A 15,809-nucleotide genomic window follows, 5' to 3' on the forward strand; every position below is an offset into this window, starting at 1 on the left:
TATATTTGTCACCCAACTTTTGCAAACAAATTATTTAAAAGAAATGCATTGCCACTAGCCAAATTAAATATTTACGCTGACCACGCAGCAGATTTTTCTCATTCAACAAAGCGCAGGAATTTTAATTTTCCTTTCAAATTAATTCTTATATTTTTCAGAAACTAAGCGATTTAGAAAAAAGCCGAAATTCATATAAATTATCTGAACTTATGAAATAACACTAACCGAATTTATTAGAATCATCTGTACATATAAAAATCTGTGCTCGTTTTTCTTTGCTGTGTAATTTGTACAAATGTACACTTTTATTCCGATCTGGATGAAATTGTGCGCTCTTGACCATCAAAATAAGAAGAAAGCCACCGTCTACACATAAGATTTGGAAAACTCACCATACTATTGCTCTCACATCACCTGTCTCAAGTTCGCGTTGCCATAGTTGCGCTCCCGCTATGAGTGAACGCCATACCTATTAAGTAAGTTCTAGTTGCTTTTTTACAAAAATAGGTATTCACATTTCTACACAGCCTTAAATTTTAAGCGACGCCACTAATATTAACACCAGTGTTGGATTCTCGCTGCCGGTTCCTATTAAAACATTTATCAGAACTACTATTTCGCCTAATTGATTTGGCACACATGTGAGTGTTCCGAGTAGAACAATGAGTTTACTTTAAACTATGTGCTTTGAAATTGTAGAAGATATGACACAGATAGGAAGGGTACAATTACAATTTATTTTCCCCAGTTTACTGCTATTCCGGTATTTCGGGATACAAACTAATTGACTGCAATGCCTATTCCAGGAGACCAAGCGAGTTTAGTTATTATAGTATTTTACGTGTTCAAAGGATGTATGCCTAACGGAAGGATGGTATGGTTAAAAAATTGCCCCAACTGAGTGCAAAAAAAATTGCTCCAACTGGGGTGTAAAAAAAATTGCCGCAACTGGGGTGGGAAAAAAATTGCCTCAACTGGTTTGGGAAAAAATTGCCCTAACTGGGGTGGGAAAAAATTGCCCCAACTGGGGTGGAAAAAATTACCCCAACTGGTGTGGGAAAGAAATTGCCCCAACTGGGGTGGAAAAAAATTCCCCAACTGGGGTGAGAAAAAATTGCCCCAACTGTGGTGGGCTGGGATAATTTTTTCTTTGTTGTGTAATTTGTACAAATGTACACTTTTATTCAGATCTGGATGAAATTGTGCGCTCTTGACCATCAAAATAAGAAGAAAACCACCGTCTACACATAAGATTTGGAAAACTCACCATACCGCGTCTCCATACTATTGCTCTCACATCACCTGTCTCAAGTTCGCGTTGCCATAGTTGCGCTCCTGCTATGAGTGAACGCCATACCTATTAAGTAAGTTCTAGTTGCTTTTTTACAAACATAGGTATTCACATTTCTACACAGCCTTAATTTTTAAGTGACGCCACTAATATTAACACCAGTGTTGGATTCTCGCTGCGAGTTCCTATTAAAACATTTATCAGAACTATTATTTCGCCTAATTGATTTGGTACACATGTGAGTGTTCCGAGTAGAACAATGAGTTTACTTTAACCTATGTTCTTTGAAATTGTAGAAGATATGACACAGATAGGAAGCGTACAATTACAATTTATTTTCCCCAGTTTACTGCTATTCCGGTATTTCGGGATACAAACTAATTGACTGCAATGCCTATTCCAGGAGACCATGCGAGTTTAGTTTTTATAATATTTTTACGTGTTCAAAGGATGTATGCCTAACGAAAGGATGGTATGCCTAAAAAATTGCCCCAACTGTGTGCAAAAAAAATTGCTCCAACTGTGGTGGAAAAGAATTGCCAACTGGGGCGGAAAAAAAATTGCCCCAAATCGGGTGGGAAAAAATTGCCCCAACTGGGGTGGGGAAAAAATTGCCCCAACTGGGGTGGAAAAACATTGCCCCAACTGGGGGGGGGGAATTGCCCATTCGCGTTTATGGTGAAGAGTCGCTAATCGTAAAAATAGTTTAATCCTAATGAAGCATTAAAGTAAGCACACGGATAAAAAATGTACAATAATTTTAAAAACTCTTTAAATTTATGTTATTTCAGTTTTTTCATGTCATCCTATATTTCGACGAGAATAGAAATAGGAAGTTTTAAAAAATTAAGGATCTTCGATAACAATTATATGGTTGCTCTGTACAAGCATTAGTTTCTTTTGAAGCAGAATTGAAAATGCTTTTAGTCTTCTAAGCAATTTTGAGACTGGGCTCAAAAGTACATGCAGAATTAAATGATTTCCTTTCGAATCTTTGCATTACGGGTTTGTGGATTTGGAGTAATTGATGAAGAATTGAAACACAATTTATTGGCCAGTAAGCGCTCATACACAGGACAGTTCCAAAGACACGTTTACAAAACTACTACGAAGACACGGAAACAATCAGCAACGCACCCTTGAGGTTATAACAGTGAAGAAAGCTTCACGGCAAAGACCTAAAATACAACTTTCGACTCTGTCGTTGCTCTCTAGCCAATCTCTGACCTTCAAGACACTACTATCTTCTTGTATAGGCAGGGTATATAGAGTTTTAACCTACCTTTCGAAATATTCCCTAAAAAAACCGCTAAAATTTAGTTCCAGAATGTTCTCGTTCCGTCTATGGCATATCGCTAAATGGGCGATTTCGCGCCAAATCTGGGTACCTTGACTTTCCTTACACATTCTGGCAAACCTAACACCCCTTTGCGACGGGCATGTCAGCAGCCGTGTTGGTTGAATGGTTTGGTGTTTCGAGAATCTTTATAATTTTGTGCATTTTGCTTTTGTGCTTCTGAAAGTGTGTTATTATAATTTATTTTGTGCTTCGGTTTCGAAAAATGTGCTTTCTGTATCAAGATTGTGGTTGTTTTTGAAGATACGAATGATTGAAAATTTCTACGACACGGAACGCCCCATTTGCATGCACGGGTAAGTTTTATGTTGATTTTTTGATAAATATACCGTGCAAATTTATTTCTTTTGAAGAGATGTATTTGGAATCGTGATTTCTACTTGTATTTTTAAAAGCACGATCCCAACTTGCATATTGCTTATAGATCCTTAATGTTTTTCATTAATTTCATTTCTGCGCACGGAAATTAAGTCCTTAAAAGCACTTAATTTCCGTGTGCAGAAATGTGTACGAACCCTGTATACCATTCAATTTCAGTAATATATTTTTGTATTGTATTCATTACGTTTGCTTGTAATAAGTATAAGAATGAACCAATTTGATGCCAACGAGGTAAGTAAGAGTGGCTATACCCTACTTTATAGTGCATCACGAACGGGTTGTATAGAGATAGTAAGAAATTTACTGAAAGATGAACGTATTCACGTCAATGAAAAGAATAATTACGGCTGGACCCCACTTCATTGGGCAGCACGGAATGGTCATGCAGGAATAGTTAAACTATTACTGAATAATTCTAATATTCAGGTAAATACAAAAAATAATTGTGGTTGGACCCCACTTCATTGGGCTAAACAGAATGGTCATGTGGAACTAGTCAAAGCATTGTTCGAAGCTCCAAATATTAAATCCAATGAAATAAATAATTTTTATTAATCTCTTTTTTCCCGTGAATACTCACGAGAAATTTTTATCCTCCTTAGTGCGTGCCTTCGTAGTATAGTTGGAAGTATATCTCGAGTTCGAATCCCCGCGAACGATAACAGATTTTTCTTGTTACCTGTTCAGAAATAAGTCTAGTGACTCTGAGCCGCGAACTAAATTAACGTGGACGGTAATTCGTCACCACTTGTGTCCTCCTCCTCCCCATTCGTCCTTTAACGGGGGGGGGGAGAATGTAAGGAACTATTCTTCCCCGCCTGCCTTCATGGTGTAACTGGAGGCAAATCCGGCTAGTAACTAGAAGGTCCGGAGTTCAGACACAGCTCCTCTTTCTTGAATCGAAATAAATGTAATGTCTGTAACCAAATTAAAAGTTAGTGGACGATAATTCGTCACGGCCTTGATTTGGCAATCGGGTTACTTTCACCCTGGTCATCCCGTAAGTGGGGGAGAATGTAACGAATTTTCGCCCTCCCGATTGCGTGCTTTCGTGATGTCATTGGAGGCAGGGAATTTTACTGTTTTCTGGTTCGAAATGACTCTACATGCTGAACTGGCAAAGTGAGAAAGGGGGGATGTTTTTCGTGCAAAAAAGCAACACCCGGATACCATATTTCCTCTCGCATCCCCCCCCAAAGTTTTTTACGCCATGTTCTGAAAATTTTAGAAATATTCGCGTCATTTTCCCCTTTCCCAGTGCGTTCAGAGAATGAGCTCCCCTAAATTTTATAAGGGATTCGCCCACTTAGTGATTGTTTTCGTCTTACTAACAAAGACCAACCCTTGCAAATTACCTGCGAAGGTCACGCCCAACCTTCGCCTTCTAACTGTCGAGTTTCTTGTCAGCTACCCATCACAGCAAATCAAGCAGGGACTGGCATGTAGTCTACATTTCGACGAGTCAGCATAATTATTTCTAGAGATTTGAGGCATAATTACTTATGGAGACGACGATAAGACCGGGCGACGCTTCAATTTACAAGTAATTAGAAATGAAGATATTTTATTAGATATGTTAATATTACTATGATTCTTATCGGAATGTAGGTTTCTTTTAAAGAGACAATCTTGGGATAGTTACCCGGAGTTAATCCACGACCGCTTTTCATTTGTTACGTTCTCATTGCAAACGCGTCCTTCGGAAATTAAATGATCCGCCTAATTCTCCCCTCTCGATTTTAAGACGATAAAATTTGTAAAGAAAGAGGGGATACGCGAGTTAATACGGTATTATTTTTATTCCCTGAAGTATTTCTGGAAAAGGTAAAGGTATAAAATATTCGGACTGCTAAAGAATATGATAATTAGTTAATTAGAAAATGGAACTTCTCCTTTGCGTGTGGAAGATAAATAATTCATCACTACTTGTCTGAACTTGGTCGATCGGATCTCTTACCGCTTTCCAATTGCGCTTTAGTAGGGGCAGTGGCGTAGCTAGGGTGGGGCAAAGGGTCCTGGGGGCAGCATCCAGGGGGCGCCTAATTGATGATACGAAATTTTAGAATGAAGTGTTTTCCATTCGTGGCGCACAGAGAGGGGCGCAAAATCTTGAGTTGTCTCTGGGCGCTGAAAACCCTAGCTACGCCCCTGAGTAGGGAAGAATGTAATCCTTTCTTTGTGATGTGAGTATATTACCGTGAAAGACCGAAATTGGAGAATGTCGACTTTCACCGGAGAATGTCAACATTCACCAAATGCGTTGGTGAAAGATCGAATATTGCATTACATTCTTGTACATTCGGACCCTCACCGGTCTATGTCGACAATCACGGATATGCTCTGGTGTAGGTCGAAAAAAGAGGAGTATATGTACTTGCTGTCATTGCAAAAGGAAGTGTTCAACAAATAAATGCAGTTGTAAAAGCAAGGACCTCTTTTGCACAAAGTGTCTTAATAGTTTAAGTTGTTGCAGTAATTAAGATTTGAATCACATAATTTAGTAAGTTTTTAACTTCTATTATTTTCCTTTCTCATTTTGAATGTACTGTGTGTTTTAAGTTCGTATTTTAAGTCTCAAGTGCGTTTTTCGAGACTGAATTACGGAGAAGAAAATATAATAGTCTTATATGTTCAACATTCACCATTAACACATGGTGAATGTCGACATTTACCGGTGTAAGACAGAAATAAGAGTATTTGGAAAATATTTCGGACATGCACCAAGCGACTATGTGAAGTCTCTGTGTTGACATTCACCGGTGAAAGTCGACATTCTCCAGATTTCGGTGTTTCACCTTAACAAGTATATAGCTCGTAGTTTAAAAGTCTTTGGTTCGCATCCTGGACCTGGATCATTTAATACTTGTAGTTTGAATAGAGTTCAAATCCAGGCTAACGGATCTGTTTTCTAAACATTTTCGTGGTTTTTCGTATGTGTATCAAGTAATATATGAGCAGAGCCAGTTTTCTTTAGAAAATTTTCCGCAAAGGCATCCCTCCTTTTAGGCAGATGTTCCACCAGTGGCTGAGTGTCAGGACCACTGCATTATGAAAGTTCGACTCGGAGTCGATCCCAGGCAAACGGGTTGATTGCAGAGTTATTCTTTGCAGTCTTTCCCATCATAAGTAACGTGAATACGAGCTAGAATTGAACTTCAATGACTTTCATTTTCAGCAGAGCTTAAATTGCGCCAGAGCCCACCGGTGCTAGGCTTTGGTATAAATCATAATTCTAGTCGGAGCGCACCGGAGCCCTAAATCAGAAGGCTCCGGCGCTTCTTTTTTGTAACTGAACAACAATTTCAGTAGAAATTTGATCTCGAAAATTTTATTTTTTGTAATAAAATTATATTACAAATCGCTTATTAAATTTTAATTTATCTTTTTACATTTTATTTAATTATTTATTAACTATTTTAGTAATAATAATAAATTAATTTTATTTAATTATATAATAATTGGCAAATACTAATTATTAAAATTAATTAAATAATAATTAATTTCATAATAATTAACTATTTAATATTTAAATTATTAATGATTTTAGTAGTCATTTTATTTGTTTATTTACTTTGGTTCCTCTTTGTTAACGGTCTTCCATAGGGCTCCGGCACTTCTAATTTTAGAAATTAAGCCCTGATTTTCAGTGAAGTAAACTTTCAATGAAATATAAGGTATTTCTCTCGCCTTCGTGGTATAATGCCTTAGCATGCCTTCGTATTCCAGAGCTCCGAGGTTCTAATCCCGGCAATTGCGCCCACCAGCGGCCGAGCGGTAAAGTCGCTTGAACACTGGTAGTTCGTTCCGAGGTTCGAATCCCGGGAACAGGCTGGCTGCATGGGCGTTTTCGTGGTTCCCCATGTGTAACGTGTATACGAGCCAGTTTCCCTTAGAAAGTCCTCCACGAAGGCATCCCTCAGGCAGGTAGCCCTACTGTGCTTTGCCGTAATTAAATAAATCAAACCCGGCAATGGCATCTCTACACTATTAGTAAACTTTCAGTAACTTTTATTTTCAGTGAGGTGACCATTCAGTGAATTTTCAGTCAACTTTTAGAGAACTTTCAGTGAACCTTAGTGAACTTTCAATAACTTGTATTATCCGAGACTTTGAAGTTGAACAATCGTTGAACTTACACTAGACTGACTGTAAACAGTTTCTACGAAAATAATTTCAGATAAGCTTATAATATTTCTTTTGTTAACCAGTTTAGTTTCTAGCACTGACAGTGCTGATATATTCTCAGATTTTTAATTTACATTTTGTTTTAAATAAATTAATGATTCTGTATTTAAATTTTTGTAATTACTTGAAATTTTAAATAAATGCCACTCATCTCCGGGCCTATTCGGATGTGTCTAGCGGATAGTAGATATTTCCACAAAATGAACAATCAGTTGGTAGTCTAAAAAGGTGGTACAACTGTTCATTTTGTGGTGACGTGTCCCATTTACCTTAGAAAGTCTGTCACGAAGGCATCCCCAAAGGCGGGTTGCCCACGCCCATATCGAAAACCTAATGTACATAACCTAATCCTTTAGGAGATAACTTTTACGTGCTTTGCCTAATTCTAATCATTTGTTCAATTAATTAATCGTAAAAGCAAACGATCTCACGGATTTGCTTGGTTTATGTGATTACGGCAAAGTCTCGAGGGATATATTCCTAAGGAGAGGGATACCTTCGTGGAGGACTTTATAATGGAAACTGGCTCGTATATACTTTATACATAGAGAAAAACACGAAAACGCCCATGCAACCAGCCCGTTCCCGGGATTCGAACCTCGGACCGAATTACCGGTGTTCAGCGAGTACATTACCGCTCGGCCGCTGGTGGGCCCAAACATTAAGAGTCTCATGAGCGAGAACAAATCTAAGAAGAAATATTGTCCAATTACAAACGGAGAACCGTACAAATCTGTAATATGAGGGGGGGCAACAAAGGGTAGAAAGCCAATTATTCACTGCAAGCATGAAGTAGTTACTAAATACTAAAAAGGGAAACGCATTCAAATTTTATTTACCTGTAATTGCCATTTCTTTAACAACATTAGCTTCAAAAAGTTGGAATTTCAGTTGAATCATATTATTGCCTAGACAGCAATTTTAAAATATTTTGGTAATTGCGTAAGCAAAATTTTAGTGGACATTTTTCTAACTTTGAATAAAACTAGCAAGGTATTTATTCAAGGTAACAAATTGTTGATTAAAAGATTTCAAAGAAGCAATGGCAACACTGTACGAACAAAACATTAAGATAAAAAAAAACATTTTTATCTCCAGCGCGCGAGACTGTATCGGAGAAATTAACCCGGAGAAATTAGACAGTAGACTCGCCTCATATTTAATGCACGGCATTTGACTATCATTGTCCTTCAGGTATTGATTTCATTATAAATTTAAAAAGGCATTTCTTTCGAAGTAAAAATATCTGTCATGTAAAATATTTTGTCCATAGTGTTTGAGAACTCTTCGAAAGAAAAGTGTTAATTTATAAAATGTGTAATATACAGTACATCGTCTGCAAAACTTCTAATCTTATTAATACTTTATGATTATCGCTAATATTTATAACTATTAACTTTGCATCATAATATTTTTGATTTACATTATAAGTGATCTACATTTTATAGATTAAAAAATACGTAATTTTTATTTTCTGTTAGAACTAGCAATGTTTTTACAGTTATGAAAATATGTATTTAAGAAATGCAGTGTGTTATTTGCACGTGTCGTAAGAACAGCACGTTTCCCGTTCGCAGGATGACATAATAAAGCTTGTTCAAACATCTTAAAAATGTATTGCATTTTGAAAGAAGAGGAGACAGAAATTCAATAAATACAAATTCAGATAATTCTTTCAAACGAAAACTCGCATTTACAAAAAGTGCAAAACAATCAGACAAAGATGCATTCTCTGGAAACACGTTTTCAATACATAATATCCCTTAATGTTTGCAATACATAATATACACGTTCCACGACGATATTTCAATTATCGACTATCGGTCAATGGTTTTCCCGATTCTCCTGGAAAAAAAAAAAAAAAAAAAAAAAAAACTACTTTGGAATTGTAAAACTATCTCTAAATTCAAGGACAAATTAAAAAAATTTAAGGATCGCCCAAAAGGGTTCATTTGGTTTTTTTACGCTCTCGCTGACTTCGAAGTTTACGAATTTGCTATTAGCAGTACATGTTTGATTTCACAATGCGGCGTTAAAGTACTGGCATACATTTATCTGTTTTTTTTTTTTTTTTTTTCAGTCTTTTCTCACTTAATCATATCAATTCAGCTTTACAAATTTATTTTTGTCCTTTTATTATTAGAGTTCTGTGTTGTTCAGTTTATTTATTAAATATCACGTTCTCGGCGCTTCCGCCGCATAAAATTCCATTCAACAGCAAAATCACAAAATATTTAAAAACAGCACATCTTTAGGATTTCCGATAAGCATTCTTGTCAGCTGCAGATATAAATATGGTATACCGTACAGTGTTGCAACTGCTCGCTTTGAAGTCGTTGACTTTGCTAGTAAATAATTCATTATTAAAGTTTTACACAGTATGAAATACTAGATAATGAAACAAATTAAGACATTCAGATTTTGGGCCTCCAGGTGTCCATATTCGGATAAAGGACTACGTTCCTCAAAAGTAGATGGTTCTAGGCACCGTTGTTTTTTCACAGTGCGAAAAACATGGACACATTCATGCAGATTCTTCATTAATTAATTTCTTTAACAAGGGCAATAATATTTGGCGGCAATAACTCAGACTTATGATGAAAATATTAGCACTGCCAAGTGTGAATTAAGTGTAGCGTACCGAACTGAATGCATAAAGTAATTCAAATTAGATATGGCGTCGTTTACGGCTCTGTTTACTATTTAAAACTATGATTGTTATTAACTTATCAAAATATTCTCACTCAATAAGTGTAATTCGACTAGTTTTGATAATGAGAAATTAAGGCCAACAGCCGGTTTCATAACTGATATTCTAACTCATGCCGAATTTTTTTCCACTAATATTTATGTTATAAAAAGAGACTTGATGGTATAATTAATGTAGACTCGGGTGAATACTCGTAGTTCGATTTAAGCTGGATTATATTGCAGGCAAACGGGTTAGCTGGGATTAGACAAACGGACTAGTTGGGAAACCCATTTGAACAGCAAAATGGCTAAACAGTTAAAAGTAGCACATGTTTAAGAATTCCCTATATACAGTCTCCATGGCTGGGAATAAATATATTTTATTCCATTCTTTAAAAATACAGATACTTAAACCACGCATCTTTGTTATGTCTCCATTTCTAGTTCTCTGCAAATGAATCTTGACAGTTTCATTGTTGTCTATGGTAAATCTTAGGCCTCAATTCAATCAGAGAAGGTGAATGTGCAGCTCACTCGGCCAAAATGTAGACGGAATGTCAGTTTGTGTTCGCTTCCCAGGAAAATAAAAATCACACACTGTTTAAACTATACAATTTAGATCTCTTATAAAATGTACAATAAAAGAGTTATAATATAAGACAACCTGTTTTTATACATTCAGCTTATAATACCATTTTTTCTTACGTCTTGCATTCAAACAATTAGCGTATTTCCTCGCGTAAATCCCTTTTCTCCCTTGCGTATATTTCCTCTCTGATCTTAAGCGCCAGGTTCTGAAATTTTTAAAAATATTCGCGTGATTTTTCTCCTTGCTCAGAAAGCTCCGTTCATAAAACGAACTGCCTTAAATAAATTTGTTCATATAGTGATTGTTTTCATCTTACTAACAGACAAACTCTCGCAAAATACTTGCGAAGGTCCCGCCGAAACGTTCCCTTCTAACTGTTGAATTTTATGTTAGTCTAATTCAATAACCGACAAGTCAGAGCGAAGTAAACACCAACTGACATTCAGTCTACCATTTCGCTAAACCAGCTGCATATTTACCTTCTCTTATTCTTTATAGATATTTTGAGGAATAACGACGGGGAGATCTATGCTACAGGGATGTAGACATGAAGATATCATATTAGTTAAACTAATGTTAATATTACTACTCATTCTTGTTGGAATAAAGATTACTTTAAAAATAATATTGTGATAAAGGTCATTCAAATGGCCTTTTTGAATGACCTTTATGGTCATTCTTTGGCCAGTGACCTTTATGGTCATTCAAAAAATACTTTTCTTTTCTTATGTTCTTGCTGTAACCACGTCCTTTGGAAATTAAGGTATTCGCATAATTTTTCCCTCTCGATTTACTTACGAAAAATTTACTACGAAAATGGGGGGAAGTGCGTGAGGAAATACGGTGTTCCATTTAACGGCTGACATCTCTCAGTTTCATATCTTCTAGCCCACCAGCGGCCGAGCGGTAAAATCGCTGAACACTGGTAGTTCGATCCGAGGTTCGAATCCCGCGAACGGACTGGCTGCATGGGCGTTTTCGATGTTATTCCCGTTTGTAGCGTGTATACGAGCCAGTTTCCCTTAGAAAGCCCTCCACGAATGTATCCCCTCCTCTTAGGCAGATAGCCCTCTAGGCTTTGCCATAATCACATACACATATCTTCTTCTAAACAAGGGTTTAATTTGCTACCAGAAAACGTTTTGACTGAAGTTAAACTCTGAAACTTTAAGCTTGGCTTAGAGCATTTTTCATTCCATTTCAGTACCTCATAATTTTATTAAGACTCTTAGGAACAGATTGACCACGTTGTACTATATACAAATTTTTACTTTAGCTTTCTTCTAATTGCATGAATCATTACTCATATTGATCGCATAAATAGTATTAGTTTTATGTGTGAATCATAAATAGTATTAGTTTTATATATGAGATATAATTTTGTGCCAAAGCGTATTTTGTTTGTCTATCACATTTCTATCATTATTGTGGTTTACTGCCCTCTAGAACATCGGTACATTTTTAGTTCAGACATTAAAGCCTGGGTTAGCAGAAAATGATATATTTCTTTGCAACAAAAATGGCCAACATACACACACACACACACATATATATACATATATATATATATATAATTCTAAAGACAACATAACCTAACTATCTATAAAACTTTGCCACAATTATATGCCTCTTATAATACAATATTAATAAAATGTAGAAAAATTTGGTTTGTTTGGTTACTGCAAAATATACAAGGGCTGTCTACATGATGGAGGTCTTTCTAAGGAAAATTACTCGTATACAAGTTACACATGGGGAAAACTACAAAAACGAACATGCAGCCAGCCCGTTAGCCGACATTCGTACTCTGGAGCGAACTACCAGCGTTCAGCAATTTTGCAGAATGGCCGCTGGTAGCCTCCCAAAAGAAGTAAGTAGTAGAATGAAAAGGTACTACTTGAGGTAAATTTGATATGAAAGAATAATAAACATTGCCAGAAGTAACAAAAGAATCTGAAAGATTTCAGGTTAAAAATGTTTAGTTTACAGACGCATACATGTTTCGAGAGCATTTAGGCTAACGGCATACCTTAAAATTTCCGATACACAGTCTCTCGCGCTGAAGATAAAAATGTTTTATTTTTTATAGTGCTGGGATTGCCCGCTTTGATATCGTTGAATTTGTTAATGAACATTTGTTAAAGTTTTTCAAAATAAGAAAAAGACAATAAAACAAATTCCGAATTCAGCTTCCAAGTGCCCATTGTTCGGTTCGAGAATTACGTTATTCAAAATTGGATGACTCTGGGTACCGTCGTTTTTTCACAATGCGTGAAACATACATACGTTCAAGTAGATCCTTTTTTTATTTAATTTCTTTAAATATAATAGAGAGAGATTATGTTGGGTGGAAAGAATTTGGATAGTAATTCAGACTTTTGCTGTGATGCAACGGAAAATCCTGTTTTGAGACTAAATAGCCCTTCTTAGCTAACGCCATTTGGACTAATATTTCATACTTTTTTAAAGAAAAGTGTAAAATATAAGAGAAAACAGAATTTTAAAATCCTTTCTTTTGTATTCTCAGAGAAATCGGCATGGAACAGAACAGTTATAAGCAAGTGAACCTTAAAATATCTTTTGAAGATTATTTCAGCCTCGAAGTATCTTCATCATTTTGTCTCTTCCACCACGATTCTCGAGATTTTTATTTAGTTAGCTATAGGGTATTTTCTCCCTCCTTTCTGCATGCTTTCGTGGTGTAACGCTAGCATGCGTGGCATTCGAGAGGGCACTGGTTATTTTTCATGTCTTCTGCTTCTAAATAACCTAATGTCTATAGAGTGGCTCCCGAACGAAAAGGTGCAGGATGATGGTTCTTCATCACCAGAATTTGGCGATTGGGTCCGCTAATCAAATTTTATGGTTTAAGTGCGAAGAACACGATATTCAATAAATAAAAGTAACACACAAAATTAAAAAAAAACGCCCCTTTGGAAGTAATTTAAAATCTGGAAACTTTCGAATATTCTTAATTTCTTTAAATATAACAGAGGGAGATAATTTAAATAAACTCTCTCATACATGAAGTGTATTGCGAAGTAATTCGACTGGTTTTGATATTGAGAAATTAAGGCCGATAGCCTGTTTTACAACTGATAGTCTAAAACATGCTGAATTTTTTACTATTAATATTTATGTTATAAAAAGTGACATATCACTTGATGCTATAATTGGTGTGGACTCCTTAATCAAGGGGAAGTTCGAATAAGCAAAAATCGTGCGTACGTTTTATAAATGCGCGAAATGGGACAAGTTTAACGTTTCAATCCTCCACTCGGAAACCGTTCTTTTACCAATGAAGCCTTCCGCCCCCTCACAAAAGATGCAACACATGTTTATCCCGCCCATGGCTATAAATTTCCAGGGTCGTGAAAGACATTCAGCCGGGAGAACCCCAGAAGGAACTTGTGGGCGAATTCCTCGGTGAAAACGACTTTACCGCTCTCTCGCTTTTAATTGCAAGGCAACAATTGATAATTTATTTATAATTTAACACTTTAATGGATTTTTGATTAACACACTTAAAGATTGATTTGATTAACACACTCAGCGCAACACTGTTCCAAATAAAGTATTTTTCCAGAGCGCCAGAATCTCTAGAGCTCTAGACATTTGTCATTCAAAAAAAATATGTAAGATAATTATCATTCGATCTGTGCTAACAAATTCGACTCTATGAAAGCAAAGTGTTGCAGCGGCCGGAATTAAATATTTTTATCTTCCACGTGCCAGCGTGTTGCCATTCAGTAAAGCTTAAGATACTTTCAAATTTGTTCAGGAAGGTTATCGAGTAATAAATGAAGCGGTTTAAAAGCAATTAACAGAGTTCTTAAGAACAGTTTTGTGTACTTTTTAATGTGATTGAATTAAATACGTTTTAAAATCTTGACATGTCTAATTAGAAATATTCAATATTTGTATAAAATTACACGTCACCGACTCATTAAAATCATCATATACTTTTTTTATGATTACTGTTTTAGGCTGCTGGTTACATGAGTGGTTAGTTTTTAAAGAAATGAACTAGCGAATATAATAATCTGCATTGTGCGAATGTAATATAGTGCTAACACTCTATCAGAAAACTTAGATATGCTGTTTTAATGTATTCTCTTCCTAGAGAAATTTTAATGGCAATTTGCAGTATTTGAAACTGGCTAAAATGACCTGCACCAGGTAAGCCTTTAGTTTTTACATATAAATATAAACTCACGTATTTACCATCAGCTTCCAATAAACCAAATTCCAGATCCGGGCTTTCAGGTGCTAAGCTTCCGGTGGAAGACTACGTTATTCAAAATTTGATGCCTTTAGATACTGTTGTTTTTTCTGAATGCAAGAAACACGTGGTGGAAACAATTTAAAATATGTAAAACACATGCAGTGATTTTGTTCGTTATTTTACGCGAATTTTACGCCCTTTTTATTTCATTTATAGACACATACATGTTCTGAGAGCATTTGGGCAAATGTTCCTTTGTGTTGAGACATTTAAAAACAGCATATCTTTAAAATATTCGATAGACAGCCACCCAGCTGGAGATTTGTTTTTCGTACAGTGTTACCACTGGTCGCTTTGGAAGCATTGAGTTTGTTAATCCAAAATTCATTAAAGTTTTACAAAATATTAAATAGACTATAAAACAAATTCCAAATTCTAGCTACCACAGCAACCGTAATTGAATCATGATAGGTAGCCAACTATTGCTGCCAAGACACACTAGAAATTTGTTTGGTAACAAAAAATACTAAACAAACTGTTTTAGCGATTTTACATTTTTTAGTGAATTTTTAGGCGTGTTTTTAATTTACGCAAACATAAGCATTTCAGTCCCTTTGGGCCAAAAACATTCAAAAACAGCATATGTTCACAATTTCGGATAGAGTGTCTCCGCCCGCTTTTGAATCCTTGAATCTGTCAATCAAAAATTCGTTCGTAAGCTTTACAAAATATAGTGTGGTGTATTTAATTATGGCAAAGCACACTAGGGCTATCTGCCTAAGAGGAGGGATGCCTTTCATGGAGGACTTTCTAAGGGAAACTGGCTCGTATACACGTTACACATGGGGAAAACCACGAAAACACCCATGCAGCCAGCCCGTTCGCGGGATTCGAACCTCGGACCGAACTACCAGTGTTCAGCGACTTTACCGCTCGGCCGCTGGTGGGCCCTTTACAAAATATGAAATACACAATAAATCAAATTGCACAGCCGAGCTGGACGACGATATACGATATTCAAAATTTGATGACTTTAGCAATCGTTGTATTTTCACAATGCGAGAAACACAAGCTGGTCACATTATCCTCA

General features: G+C 36.2%; 1 long non-coding RNA gene across 1 annotated transcript in view; it reads left to right on the top strand.

The window, feature by feature from the left end:
- The first annotated feature begins 2,731 nt into the window (after positions 1-2,731).
- LOC146993079 (uncharacterized) overlaps positions 2,732-15,809 on the top strand; it is a 33,881-nt gene continuing 20,803 nt past the window's right edge. The window contains exons 1-2 of the long non-coding RNA XR_015038729.1: positions 2,732-2,944; positions 14,620-14,673. This is a non-coding gene — a long non-coding RNA (uncharacterized LOC146993079). The remainder of the gene's footprint in view (positions 2,945-14,619; positions 14,674-15,809) is intronic.

This window comes from Stegodyphus dumicola, chromosome X1, assembly GCF_044657685.1.
Source record: "Stegodyphus dumicola isolate Sdum_Otavi_A_Nest chromosome X1, ASM4465768v1".
Classification (NCBI taxonomy): Eukaryota; Metazoa; Arthropoda; class Arachnida; order Araneae; family Eresidae; genus Stegodyphus; species Stegodyphus dumicola.